This window comes from Physeter macrocephalus, unplaced genomic scaffold (genome assembly GCF_002837175.3).
Source record: "Physeter macrocephalus isolate SW-GA unplaced genomic scaffold, ASM283717v5 random_52, whole genome shotgun sequence".
Classification (NCBI taxonomy): Eukaryota; Metazoa; Chordata; class Mammalia; order Artiodactyla; family Physeteridae; genus Physeter; species Physeter macrocephalus.
The window spans coordinates 29,557-43,344 of NW_021145337.1; the positions used below are offsets into that span (position 1 = coordinate 29,557).

Consider the following 13,788-nt stretch of genomic DNA (forward strand, 5'->3'; position numbering starts at 1 on the left):
CGGTTCTCCTGCATCGGCAGGCGGACGCGCAACCACTGCGCCACCAGGGAAGCCCCCCCCATTCCTTTTTAATTCAGTCTATTCAGGGGAAAAAAATAAGTGAGTTAATTTAAAGCAAAATGTAACAGAAGTAACTGGAGATGGTACAGGGATATGGAAGCAGTGAGGACAGTGGAAGACGGATGGCTGAAGTGGAGAACCTGCCAGAGGTGAACCCCACAGCCGCTCGCAGCCCAGTCCTCCTACTGCAGGGCCAGACAGAGCCCCTGGCCGGGACGGAGACATCCCATGGGCTCCTGTGTTGACCGGAAGAGTCCAGCTGGGTTGTCATGGGTTGAGGGTGGCCTGGGTTGGCTCCGGTCTTCATTCCTGGAGTCTGTGTTATCAGCGTGATGAGGGGCAGACTTGGGGAGGGGGTAGGGCAGGGCTGTCCTGAGGTGCTCCCTGCCCTGAACCTGCACTGCATTCCCACGTGCGGTACCCACCCCCCGAAACACACACGTACACCTGGGCACTGGTGCCCCTTAATCACCCATTCACTAAATCATTAATTTATTCACTCACTTTTTCATTCATTCAGCCAATCTTTATGGAGCATCTCCTCTGTGCCAAGCACTGTGCTAGTTCCCGGGGAGACAGGCGTGAATCAGACGGGAAACTCAGCCCTCACGGGGTTCACAGTCTCCTGGGGGAAGACAGATGATAAACACAGAAATGAGTACACTATAAGGGTTATCAGACAGTGTATGCGCTAGGGAAAAAGGGAAAGACAGTAGGGTGAGAGGTGTGGTGGCAGGGGCTCTCTGAGAAGGTGTGCCCCGAACTGGGAGGATGCAGCCTCATCCTGGCACCAGAGAAACTCACAGACGTGGAAGCAGGCAGACAGCGAGCTGTGCAGGGATCCCTTTTATTTAGATTTTAAGTAATTTTTTAATGAAACTTCAGGTGCAGAGAACCTGAATTCTCTTTTGGTCTTACGTATTCTCTTTGGTCTTACATGACCTGCTTTTCTTAAAAATTTCCACAGGGCTTCCCTGGTGGCGCAGTGGTTGAGAGTCCGCCTGCCGATGCAGGGGACATGGGTTCGTGCCCCGGTCCGGGAAGATCCCACGTGCCGCGGAGCGGCTGGGCCCGTGAGCCATGGCCGCTGAGCCTGCGCGTCCGGAGCCTGTGCTCCGCAACGGGAGAGGCCACAACAGTGAGAGGCCCGCGTACCGAAAAAATAATAATAATAAAAAAATAAATAAATATATTAAAAAATTTTAAAAAAAAATTTCCACAGTTACTTTAATCACGTGATACACACCAAGTAACCCATTAATCAAAAGCCAGAACCCTAACAATGGCCCAAGTCCAGTCTTGAGGTTTCCCCATCCCATCCCCCACCCCGTGGTCCCATCACCTTGGGTCCTGTCTTCATTACTCCCTGCTTTCCTTCTTGTGTGGTTTTATCCTCAAAGTGTGTGTGTGTGTGTATATATATATAGGTTTTTAAAAAAATCTATTTATTTATTTTTGGCTGCGTTGGGTCTTTTTTTCTGCACGCAGGCTTTCTCTAGCTGTGGCAAACAGGGGCTACTCTTCGTTGCAGTGCACGGGCTTATTGCAGTGACTTCTCTTGTTGCGGATCCTGGGCTCTAGGCACGCGGCCTCCAGTAGTTGTGGCGCAAGGACTCAGTAGTTGTGGCGCATGGGCTTAGTTGCTCTGAGGCATGTGGGATCTTCCCAGACCAGGGCTCGAACCCGTGTCCCCTGCATTGGCAGGCAGTTTCTTAACCACTGTACCACCAGGGAAGTCCCGCAAAGTATATTTTTTTATGTTAGTTTCTTCTTACTAACTTTATTAAAAGGCTATATTAGCTTCCCAGGGCTGCTGGAAGCAATTCCCACAAACTGGATGGCTTAAAACAATAGAAATTATTCTCTCACAGTTCTGGAGGCTAAAAGTTCAAAATCAAGGTGCTGGCAGAGCCATGTTCCTTCTGCAGGCTTTAGGGAAGGATCTGCTCCATGCTTCTCTCCTGGCTTCCGGTGGTTGCCAGCAATCCTTGGCTTGTAGGTGCATCACTCCAGCCCCTGCCTCTGTCTTCACATGCCTTCTCCTCTGTGTGTCATCACCTCTTCTTTTTTCCCCCAACATTATTGAGGAATAATTGCCAAATATGATTTAAAATGTACAGTGTGATACTTTGATATAATACACATTGTGGAATGACTACCCAGATCAAGATAATTAACATATTCGTCACTTCACATAGTTAACTCCTTTTGTGTGTATGTGTGCACGCACAACTGTGTGCACGTGGTGGGAATGTTTAAGATCTACTCTCAGCAACTTTCAAGTATACAATAAGGAATTATTAACTATAGTCACCACGCTGTACCTTAGATCCTCAGAACTTATTCTTGTAACTTATTCTTGTACCCTTTGACCTACATCTCCTCATTTCCCCCTTCCCCCAGCCCCTGGCAACCACCATTCTATATATTTGCCACATTTTCTTTATTCATTCATCCACTGAAGGACATTTAGGTTGTTTCCATATCTTGGCTATCATGAATAATACTGCAGTAAACATGGGAGTTCAGATATCTCTTCAAGATACTGGTTTCATTTCCTTTGGGTATATACCCAGGAGTGAGATTGCTGGATCATATGGTAGTTCTATTTTTAATTTTTTGAGGAGCCTCCATACTGTTTTCCACAGTGGCTGCACCAATTTACATCCCCACCAACAGCACAAGAGGGTTCCCTCTTCTCCGCACCCTCCCCAACATTTGTTATCTCTTGTCTTTTTGATGATATCCATCCTAACAGGTGTGAGGTGATACCTCATTGAGATTTTGATTTGCTTTTCCCTGATGATTAGTGATGTTGAGCACCTTTTCACATACCTATTGACCATTTGAATGTCTTCTTTGGAAAAATGTCTATTCAGGTCCTTTGCCCATTTTAAAAATCGTATTATTTACTTTTTTTTTTTTTTTTTTTTGCTATTGAGTTGTGTGAGTTCTTTGTATATTTTGGATATCAACCCCTTGTCAGATATATGGTTTGCAAATATTTTCTCCCATTCTGTAGGTTGCCTTTCATTTTGTTGATTGTTTCCTTTGCTGTGCAGAAGCTCTTTTAGTTTGATGTAATCCCACTTGTTTATTTTAATTTTTATTGCCTGTGCTTTTGGGTCTTATCCAAGAAATCATTGCCAAGACCAATGTCAAAGAGCTTTTTCTGTATATTTTCTTCTAGGAGTTTTATGGTTTCAGGTCTTACATTTAAGTCTTTGATCCATTTTGAGTTAATTTTTGTGAGTGGTGGAAGACTGGGGTCCAGTTTCATTGTTTGGCATGTGGATATTCAGTTTTCCCAGCACCATTTATTGAAGACACTGTCCTTTCTCAAACATTGTGTGTTCTTGTTGCCTTGTCAAAAATCAGTTGACTGTATGTCAACTGTATGACATACAGTATGTGTGGATTTATGTCTAGGCTCTCTTCATTTTTACTGGTCTCTGCACCTAGTTTTATACCAGTATGCTTTATTATAGCTTTGTAACATAGCTTGAAATCAGGAAGTGTGATGCCTTCAGCTTTGTTCTTCTTTCTTAAGATTGCTTTGACTATTTGGGATCTTTGGTGGTTCCATACGAATTTTAGGATAGTTTTTAAAATTTCTGTGAAAAATGCCATGGGAATTTTGATAGGGATTGCATTGAATCTATAGATCACTTTAGATAGTTTGCCCATTTTCACAATATTAATTCTTTTTTTTTTTTTTTTTTTTTTTTGTAGTACGCGGGCCTCTCACTGTTGTGGCCTCTCCCTTTGCGGAGCACAGACTCCGGACGCACAGGCTCAGCAGCCATGTCTCACGGGCCCAGCCGCTCTACGGCATGTGGGATCTTCCCGGACCGGGGCACGAACCCGCATCCCCTGCATCGTCAGGAGGACTCTCAACCACTGCGTCACCAGGGAAGCCCGCACAATATTAATTCTTCCAGTCCGAGAACACGAGAGAGCTTTCCATTTATTTGTGTCTTCTTCAGTTTCTTTCATCAGGGTTTTGTTTGTTTGTTTGTTTTGTCTTATAGTTTTTAGTGTACAGGTCTTTCACCTCCTTGGTTAAATTTATTCCTAAGTATTTTATCGTTTTTTAATGCTATTGTAAATGGGATTGCTTTCTTAATTTCTCTTTCAGATAGTTCATTGTTAGTATATAGAAACACAAATGATTTTTGTATGTTGATTTTGTATCCTGCAACTTTACTGAATTCATTTATTAGTTCTAATAGCTTTTGGATGGAGTCCTTAGGGTTTTCTATACATAAGAGCGTATCATCTGTGAACAGATAATTTTACTTCTTCCTTTCCAATATGGATGCCTTTTATTTCTTTTGTTTGCCTGATTGTTACGACTAGGACCTCCTCTTCTTCTTATAAGGACACCAGTCATTGGATTTAGGGCCCATTGTAACCCATAGGACCTCATCTAAACTTAACTAATCATGTCTGCAAAGACCCTATTTCCAAGTAAGGTCACAATTCTAGGTACCAGGGATTAGGACTTCAGTGTTTCTCTTCAGGGACACAATTCAACCCATAACAAAGGGAATCCAGATAACCTAAAAAAGAGTATCAAGCTGTCTGACTCTTATGGGGCTTAATTTCTTTAATAGTCTACGTATAGCTAAAATAGGCGCATATTGAGGTTCACTTGTTTTAACTGTTGTGTCATATATCCACTAGGTCTGTGTACCATGGCTGACCCATCTGCTGTCCTGTGGGTGGCCTTTTGGGTAGTGTCCAGGTGTCTGCTAATTTACAGTGCTGTTTGGGCATTCTCATAAGTGGCTCTTGGTGCGCGTGCAAGCGTTTCTCTGGGATGTTTACCCAGAAATGGAATCACTGGGACTCAGAATACATGAATGTTTCACTTTAGGAGATGATAACAAGGTACATTATACAGCAGTTGTAGCAGTTGCACTAATTACACTCCCGCCAGCAGCATGTATGATCCACATCCTCTCCGACACTTGGTATTATTAGATTTAAAAATGTTTTCCAGTTGAGCGTGAAATTGTTGCCAGCTGAGATTTTGATTTGCATTTCTTGATCACTAATGATGCTGAACATCTTTGTCAACACAGGTCTAAAATATATTCACCTATATTTCCTACTAAGCGTTCTGAAGCTTTGGTTTTGACACTTAAGTCCATAATCTATCACCTTTCCATCATTAAGTTCCAAAGGATATTTACCTCTAATTCCTACTAAAAATTTTAAAGTGGTTTTTATTTGTTTGTTTGTTTTTGGCATTTAAGCCCCTAATCTGGAGTTGAGTTTTGTGTAAGGAGGGATGGGTCGTATAATCTTAGGAGCTTTTGTAAGATGACAGATGTATTTTGGGGACAGTGGGGCAGGATGTTCGACTGGGACTCTTGAGTGTACTGGAAATTGCTCACTGGATGTTGAGTTCAAATTCTGCTCCTCCCGTGGACTGCCGTTGCGATCTTATACTTCATCTCCGTGATCCTCGGTTTCCTCATCTGTAAAATGAGAATCATAGCAGATACTGCCCTTGGTTGCCATAAGGATTGCATAAGACAAATTACGCAGGAAGCTTCCCACATTGCCGGGTACACAGCATAAGAACACTAACTAGCATTTATTGAGTACTTACCATGTGCCAGGTCATGCCAAGCACTTTACATGTGTTATTTACTCACTTAACCCCTGACAACTCCATGAAGTCGATGGTATTTTCCACACTTTACAGACGAGGAAACTGAGTCTCAAATAGGATGAGTGAGTCCCCCAAGAGCACAATGCTAGCATATGTCAGAGGACTTGAACCCTGGCAGTCTAGCTACAGAGCCCTCATCCATCACCACCACACATCAAAGCCATTCCCTCCCTCCCTCGCTCACCCTCCAGCATCTAGTCTCTGGGCCCTGCTTCTCCAGGAGGAAGAGTCTAGAGGTTGAAATGAGGAAGTGATAAGCAGTGGGGTTGACCCCTGATTCCCTGGTGGCCCCTGCCTTTGACTCTGAGGCTGGGGAGAGGCTGGGGATGGAGGGGAGAGGCGGGGCCTCCTGGTGAGGAAGTCCATCCATCTTCCCCATCCCCAGAGGTAGTTGGCCATCACAGTGGAGATGAATCACAGGCCACAGTGTTCTCCCCAGTGTCATCCATTATTCACAGCTGCCATCCTGGGCCTGGGCTTGCTTTGGGGTCAGGCAGGAATTATTCCCAAGGCCCAGCTCTTAGGCAATTTTATCCACAGCTGAGCCTGACCACAAGCAACTTTATTCTCTAGATCTGAGAGCAGAGGACTTTCCACCGAGAGGGGACGGAGACTCCAGCATGAGTTACAGGCCTGCGACCCACTGACAGACAAAGCGCTTGGGTCTGTGTTTGAGCCCAGCTCTGCCACTTTCCTGTTACCTTCTTGGGGCCTCAATTTCCTTATCTGTAAAATGGGAATAACTGGCCCCACTTTGCTGAAAGATTTAGAAATAATCTACAACTAGATGCATGAGTGGCCCGTAGCTGGGCTTGAGCGTCAGAGTTGCTATTGTGACATTTGCTTTTCCAGTGATTGTCTCCCAGGCCCCACTGGGGATGTGGAGATGGTGTGACCCTTTAAAGTTCACCAAGTAATTTTTTTTCAGTTTTATTGAAGTATACTTGATTTATAATGTTGTGTTAATTTCTGCTCTATAGCAAAGTGATTCAATTATGTATATGTTCTTTTTCATATTCTTTTCCATTATGGTTTATCACAGGATATTGAATATAGTTCCCTGTGCTATGCAGTAGGACCTTGTTGTTTATCCATCCGATATATAATAGTTTGCATCTGCTAATCCCCAGCTCCCAATCCTTCCCTCCCCCACCCCCTTCTGCCTTGGCAATCACAAGTCTGTTCTCTATGTCTGTGAGTCTGTTTCTGTTTTGTAGATATAGGTTCATTTGTGTTGCATTTTAGATTCCACATTTAAGTGATATCATATGGTATTTGTCTTTCTCTTTTTGACTTCCTTTGCTTAGTGTGAGAATCTCTAGGTCCATCCATGTTGCTGTAAATGGCATTATTTCTTTTTTATGGCTGAATAGTATTCCATTATATGTAGGTGTGTATGTGTGTATATATATATACCACATCTTCTTTATCCATTCATCTGTCAATGGATATTTAGGTTGTTTCACAATAGCCAAAAGGCTATTGTGAATAGTGCTGCTGTGAACGTAGGGGTACATTTATCTTTTTGAATTATAGTTTTGTCTGGATATATGCACAGGAGTGGGATTGCTGGATCATATGGCAACTGTAGTTTTAGTTTTTCACCAAGTAATTCTCATTTGCATCCAGGATTGAAACCATTGTCTTCACCCTGGACTTCTTAAGAGTGGCCCCTCAACAGATAAAATGCAATGAAGAAATAAAAAATTAGAGAGGGGGGTACCTATAATTCTGTAGCTCTCAACGTGTGGTCCCCAGCATCACCTGGGAGCGTGTTAGAAATGCACATCCTGGGACTTTCCTGATGGTCCAGTGGGTAAGACTCTGTACTCCCAGTGCAGGGGGCCCGGGTTAGACCCCTGGTCGGGGAACTAGAGCCCATGTGCATGCCGCAACTGAAGAGTTTGAATGCCGCAACTAAGAGTCCGCATGCTGCAACTAAGAAGCCCGCATACCGCAACTAAAAGATTGTGCTTGCCCCAACGAAGATCCTGCGCGCCGCAACTAAGACCTGGCGCGGCCAAGATAAAATAAATAAATAAATGTTAATTTTTAAAAAACGCACATCCTTGGGCCCCACCCAAGCCTGCTGGATCAGGAGCTCTGGGGGTGGAGCCTAGAGAGTTCTGTTTTAACATGTCCTCCAGGAGAGTCTGGTGCACACACAAGTGTGAGACCCACTGTTCCCTCTCCTTTGCTCACTTTGATGACACAGGTTGCCATGTTGTGAGCTGCCACGTTGGAGGGGCCCACGTGGAAAGGAACTGAATGCTGCCAACGTGTACTGAGGGAGCTTGGAAGCTGGATCCTTGCCCAGTCATGCCTGCAGGTGAGACCATAGCCCCACCAACCCTTAGATTGCAGCGAGAAACTCTTAGGGGTTCTCACTGGAGGAAGTCACGCCCAGATTCCTGCCCAACAAAAACTATGGAATAATAACTGTTTGTTGTTTCAAGTGCTGCGTTCTGTGGAAATTCATTATCCAGCAAATAGATAACTAATGTGGGTATTGGCAGGAGGGCTAGAGATGGGCGGTAGGAGGGAGTAGAAGGATATACTGGAGCAATCTAAAGTCTGCTTTAATGTATATGGATAACAGATTCATTTTGCTGTACACCTGCAACTGACACAACATTGTAAATCAACTCTACCCCAATAAAATTTTTTTTTTTTTTTTTTTTTTTTTTTTTGTGGTATGCGGGCCTCCCTCTGTTGTGGCCTCTCCTGTCGCGGAGCACAGGCTCCGGACGCGCAGGCTCAGCGGCCATGGCTCACGGGCCCAGCCGCTCCGCGGCATGTGGGATCCTCCCAGACCGGGGCGCGAACCCGGTTCCCCTACATCGGCAGGCGGACGCGCAACCACTGCGCCACCAGGGAAGCCCAATAAAAATTTTAAAATAAAAAAATAAAATAGGAGGACAACAACAACAACAAAATAAAGTCTACAATAAAAGGGGTTTAAGAAACATAAACTGATTTCAATGTGCAGACCTTGTCTGGATCCTGATTGAACATATTAACTGTTTTGTTTTAAGTTGATATTTAGGGGATGTGACCACCCAGGGGATCCTGGATGATATTAAGCTGTTATTGTTCACTTTTATTTGGTATGATAGTGGTTCTGTGGTTATGTTTTGAAAAAGAGGCTTTGTCTTTTGGAGAAACGTATTGAACTGGTTACAGATGAAGTGATACTCTGTTGGGGAATTGCTTTAAAATAGTCAGGGTGGGGAGGGGGTAAATGTGAAAGAAAATGATGAGTTGATGGTTGGGGAGGGGAGGGAACAGTGCTTGGAGGCTCCCTTTATTATTCTCTGTGTTTTTGTATGTGTTTGAAATTTTCCATGGTAAAAAGTTTGAAAAATGGGAATTCCCTGGCTGTCCAGTGGTTAGGACGCTGTGCTTCCACTGCAGGGGGCGTGGGTTCGATCCCTGTTTGGGGTACTAAGATCTTGCATGTCCTGCAGTGTGGCCGAAAAAAAAAGTTTGAAAAATGGAGTGAGCCTAATGTGCCCATTGTATAGATGGACAAAGCAAACCCCAGGCAGGAGGACTGGAGGGACCTCGGGGGGCACCTTAGGTTGTTGACACTGGGGGGCTGTCCCTGGGCCCAGCCCTGTGTTTTGTTCATCCTGGGGAGTGGGCTTGTGCAGGAGACTCTGGGACCTGCTTCCCTGCCTGAGCCTGGGGTGTGGAGAGGAATCTCCCCCGTCATCCGAGACTCAGCTTTCCGGCAGTTCGTGGCTGACACACTCATCCATCTGAGGGCACCTGGTGACTGACTATTATGTGCATACCTGCGAGAGGCATCTTTTATTTTATTTATTTATTTATTTATTTTTGGCTGCGCTGGGTCTTTGTTGCTGCACGCAGGCTTTCTCTAGTTGCGGTGAGCAGGGACTACTCTTCGCTGCAGTGCACGGGCTTCTCATTGTGGTGGCTTCTCTTGTGTAGCACGGGCTCTACGCACACGGGCTTCAGTAGTTGTGGCGCACAGGATCAGTAGTTGTGGCTCGTGGGCTCTAGAGCACAGGCTCAGTAGTTGTGGCGCACGGGCTTAGTTACTCCGCGACGTGTGGGATCTTCCGGGACCAGGGATCGAACCCCGTGTCCCCTGCATTGGCAGGTGGATTCTTTTTTTTTTTAATTTTTATTTTTGGCTGTGTTGGGTCTTCGTTTCTGTGTGAGGGCTTTCTCTAGTTGCGGCGAGTGGGGGCCACTCTTCATCGCGGTGCGCAGGCCTCTCACTATCGCAGCCTCGCCTGTTGCCGGGCACAGGCTCCAGACGCGCAGGCTCAGTAGTTGTGGCTCATGGGCCCAGTTGCTCCGCGGCATGTGGGATCTTCCCAGACCAGGGCTTGAACCCGTGTCCCCTGCATTGCCAGGCAGATTCTCAACCACTGCGCCACCAGGGAAGACCCGGCAGGCGGATTCTTAACCACTGCGCCACCAGGGAAGTCCAAGAGGCATCTTTTAAGTGTATGAGGGCGACTCTTGTTTTGTCTTAATATATTAAGTCATCACAAAGGGAGTGTTTGATCGTATTTTATTTTAGATCTCTCGTTCTCCCTCTTTTTTTAAGAAGATACTTGCTCATGGTAAACTCAAAGGCAATACAGTGCAAAGCCAGTCACCCTTCCTCCCATCTTCCAGTCACTTCCCAAAGACAACTATTTTAATTGATCTATTCAACAGATACTTACTGAGCACCTACTATGTGCCAGGCAGTGTGCCAGGCTATGGTGTCAGAAAGTATGATGTCAGCCACCAATGAGAGCTGCACATGAAATTTAAAATTTTCCAAGAGCTACATTTAAAAAGTAAAAAGAAACAGGTGAAATTAATTTTCTTGAAATAATAATATATTGCTTTAACCCAGTATATCCAAATCTAGTATATGGAATCAATACAAAAATTATTAATGACATTTTAATGATCTTTCCATGGTGTATTAGTTAGCTCAGGCTGCAATAACAAAATACCACAGGTGGGGTGGTTTAAATAACAGAAATTTATTTTCTCACAGTTCTAGAGGCTGGTAGTCCAAGATCAAGGTGCTGGCAGGGTTGGTTTCTTCTGAGGGAGGCCTCTCTCCTTGGCTTGCAGACAGCTGCCTTCTTGCTGTGTCCTCACATGGTCTTTTCTCTGTGTGTGTGGTCCCTGGTTTCTCTCAGTGTCCTAATCTCCTCTTCTTGTAAAGACACCAGTCAGGTTGGATTAGGGCCCACCCTAATAGCCTCATTTTACCTTAATTACCTCTTTAAATGCCCTGTCTCCAAACACAGTCATATTCTGAGGAAATGGGGGTTAGGTCTTCAACATATAAATTTGGAAGGGGGGACACAATTCAGTCCATGACACACTGAGTCTTCAAAACCCAATGTGGATTTGATTCACATATCACATCTCAGTTCTGACCAGCCCAGTGTCAAGGGCTCAAGCAACACATGTGGCTGGTGACTGACCCGTTGGACAGCAAAGTTCTGGGTGTGGGAGTCACAATAGTAAACACGACAGGTGGACATCCCTGCCCTCAAGGGGCTTCCATTCTACTGGAGGGGATGGACAATAAATATAGAAGTATCATGCATCATATACCATACACGTTTGGAGAAAACCAGAGGAAAAGGGGAGGAGGTGGGGGTCCAGGTGCGTATGCTCCATCTTCTCTGTGTGTCCTTCCAGAGCTATCCTGTTTGAGCGCAGGAGATGGATGGGTGGATGGATGGATGAATGGATGAATGTATGGATGGATAAAGATATATCCCTATTTAAAAAGCACAGATGGTAATATTCTATACATGGTATTCTATTCTTTGCTTTTCTCACTTGAAAATATATCTTGAAATTCACTCCTTATCATCACACATAGACGTGCCTTATTCTTTTTGATTTACTGATTTTAAAGGATAATTTGAAACATATGAAGACACAGTTCTGCTGAGCCAGAATGACAAGCTGATGTTTGTTGAGCGCTGACTGTCCTGAGCGCCCGTCACCTCATCTGACCCTCCCCACAACCCCGTAAGGTGGGTGCTGTTTCCAGAAAAAAATGTCAGTTCACGGGCAGCTGTTATAAACAGGTGGATAATAACAACTACTGACTTCAGAGAAATGTCAAGTCCCAGATTGCGGTACTGACAAATGATAGGGTCTGAGAGATCTTCCTGTTGAAGTTAACAGAATAATAAAATTCTAATGTGTAGTGTTATCATTACATTAATATGCATTATCATTATAATATATAGGAATATCTTAACATAATATATTAACCTATTATATTAATATATAATAAAAATAGATATGTAATTTATTGAAAATATTTAATGTATTATATCTATAACAAAATCTATACAGTAATATTTAGAGGAAAAGAAATAATTGAGAGAAAATACTGGGAAAACAACAAAGCCAGGAAGAGCTGAGAGATTGCTCACGCACAAATTGAGCCTGGAGCCTGCAGGCTCAGGGCTGGCCCTGGTGCTGAGCTTGGGGATGAGGTTGTGGATGGGGCCCTGGGGTCCAGGGGTGCAGGCAGGACTCTGCCCCCTTGGATCTCACTCCAGTCAAGGAGAATCTTCCGGAAGGGAAAGTGGTACCAGGAATTAAGATGGAACCTACCTGCCAGCCTCCCCATGTGAGGTGAGAGGTGGGCAAAGGCCACAGCCCACCCTCTGAGCCCCAGAACCCTCTGCTCCCAGCAAGGAGCTCCCTCCTGTTTATGGGGGTCCTGCACCAGCAGCTCTGTCAGGGCATCCTCAGGGCCTCTGCAAAGACTGGGATTCCAGGCAGTGTGCCTGCCTGACAGAGAACCCCTGTAACTCTGGAGCGGGCTGATGGGATGTGCAGCCGTAGGACCTGCCTAAGAACAGAGCCAGCAATCCCCTCAGACAGGGAGCTGATGCTGTTTTGATAGTCCTGAGCATGATGGGCCCTGTGCTGGAACCAGACTGCCCCACATGGAACAGGCTCTGCAAGGAACACGTTCTGGGCTCTGAGTCACACAACCTGTGGGTTCAAGCCCGGCTCTGACTCATCTTAGCTCCAAGACCCCAATCTCCGAGCCTCGGTTTCTCTATCTGGACATGGTACACAGGCAGCTGAGCACTTGGTGAGAACTGGTTGAGAGCGAGGGTTGTGCTAGAAAACGAGAATCATTTCTGAGCAGAGCTGGTGCCTCCTAGGCTCCCTGGTTCCCAATGCACAGAGGAAAATCCTCCCACACTGCCCTCGGCCCCTGCCAAACCCGGCCCCTGCCAAACCCTGCCCCTGACAAACCCTGTCCCTGCTGCTCTGGCCCCAGAGGGAGGGAGTTGGAGCTGGTGAGCGTGATTCTGGCAGGTCCTGACCTGTCCTGGGCGGAGACCACAGGGGAGTGAGGCAGGAAGGTAGCTCTGGGTCCTGAGCATCTCCATCTACCCTTGTATCCTCCACCCCTTCCTCCCTCCCTGCACTGCAGCCACGCTCAGCCACTGCAGTTCCCTGATGCCTCCTGTCTCCTCCTGTCTCAGGGCCTTTGCACAGGCTGTTCCCACGACTGGGGTTCCCTTCCCCCTCTTTTCTCAGACTTCCACTCACTGTTCAAGTCTTGAGAAGCCCTCCCTGAGGTCCTGCTCTGTGACCGCTGCCCAGCCCGGGTCTCACTGTAGTGTGTGGTCCCCAGCAGGCTGAGGCCCCTGAGGGCCAGGATCAGGTCTATGCCAACTTGGTAGCCCAGAGACAGTGGATTCTCAGCAAATGTTTATGGAGAGCAAATGCACGAAGGAACGCGCGTGTCTCCGCTGCATCCAGACTTTGATGCACCAGGTGCAGTGCTGAGAGAGGCAGGTAAGAGAAGGTTCCCAGTCTCAGCACATTTCAGTCTAAGGGGAGGCAGACATTAAACGTAATTATACAGTCACCCTGAACAATCCCCGAAGGCAAATACGGTGCCGGGAGAGTGTGTAGAGGGATGTGACCTCGACAGGGACCTGAGGTTTCCTGGAAGACGTGATGTTTGAGGCCTGATCTGAAAGCTGAGCGAGGACAACTAACTGAGCAGAGAG

The 13,788-nt window shown here is 45.9% G+C and overlaps 1 long non-coding RNA gene across 1 annotated transcript in view; it reads left to right on the forward strand.

The window, feature by feature from the left end:
* The window catches only part of LOC102992021 (uncharacterized), a 15,624-nt gene extending 3,653 nt beyond the window's left edge, over positions 1-11,971 (forward strand). Inside the window, exons 2-4 of the long non-coding RNA XR_008616508.1 lie at positions 3,793-6,406; positions 7,373-8,072; positions 11,652-11,971. This is a non-coding gene — a long non-coding RNA (uncharacterized lncRNA). The remainder of the gene's footprint in view (positions 1-3,792; positions 6,407-7,372; positions 8,073-11,651) is intronic.
* The last annotated feature ends 1,817 nt before the right edge of the window (positions 11,972-13,788 follow it).